The sequence below is a fragment of the Lissotriton helveticus genome, chromosome 1_2 (genome assembly GCF_964261635.1).
Source record: "Lissotriton helveticus chromosome 1_2, aLisHel1.1, whole genome shotgun sequence".
Lineage (NCBI taxonomy): Eukaryota > Metazoa > Chordata > Amphibia > Caudata > Salamandridae > Lissotriton > Lissotriton helveticus.
The window spans coordinates 284,278,696-284,279,707 of NC_136058.1; the positions used below are offsets into that span (position 1 = coordinate 284,278,696).

At 33.4% G+C, this 1,012-nt stretch overlaps 1 non-coding gene across 1 annotated transcript; it reads left to right on the forward strand.

Annotated features, from left to right (window-relative positions):
• The first annotated feature begins 740 nt into the window (after positions 1-740).
• Positions 741-795, forward strand: LOC144808130 (U7 small nuclear RNA). Its single transcript, XR_013606658.1, has one exon. It is a non-coding gene; the product is annotated as a U7 small nuclear RNA (small nuclear RNA).
• The last annotated feature ends 217 nt before the right edge of the window (positions 796-1,012 follow it).

Here is a 1,012-nt window from a genome sequence, read left to right on the forward strand (position 1 = left end):
AAGAAAGTTTTACGAAATGCAGTTCTTTTGAGCGATGGTAAAGTGTGGAATCTTAAAAGAATTGCTATTTACAGAGGAAAGAAAAATTCGAAGGAAAACCCTATTGTTCCTTCTCATTTTTCAAACACAGTACCTGTTTCTCATTCTGTTCATGATGAAGATCATGGTGGTTTTACTGTAACAGAAAACCTTCCCATATCAGACATATTTTCCAATTCTCCTGAAGTTGAGAGCGACATTGATGTAATTGATTCTTCCACCAACAATTCTGATATGTATACTTCACATGACGTTGATCCATCCAATCAAGTTTCTAACTTTACTTCCATTGAAGATTCCAATTGTAACAATGAAACATTTGTGAACAAAAAACGTGTTTCTTCCAAACCAAAGTGGTTACAGGATTTTGTTTGTTAATTATTCGTTTTTATTATAAAGAGGAAGATGTGTCATGTTGTCCCTTTAAGTATTTCCTTTAGAATGATCTGTACCCTGTGTTCTATTGTATCTAGGATTCCTTTCCTAGCATCTGTTGCCAGTTACTGAGAAAGAAGTCCTGTGTAGGATGTTACCTACCTTGCTCCTGTGCTTCTTCTAATAAACTACACTTATAATTATTCATATGTGTGTGTAGTCAACTTTACACTTTCTCATTTTAATCAAAGTGAATATATACTAAACGGCCTAATAGTATTAGGTTTTACTTTGCCGTACTCTGTGAAACTGATACAGAATGCGGTAAGATCACAGCTCTTTAGAATTTGTCTAGAAGGTTCCTCTTAAAGAGGAGCCGCCAATTCATGGTTAATATAAGATGTGCAATTAAAAGGTGTTCTCAGAAATCGTATTTAAGAAGTGAAGTATATGTTTATATTCGTTTTCTAGATTTCGAGAAGCCGCCAAATGGTTGTTAATGAAAGAAAATAGGAATTGGTTATTGGTTTAATAAAGAGGATATATAACACAGGTATGAGATAATGATATTAAGATAATTTGATTTAATAGAGGGTGT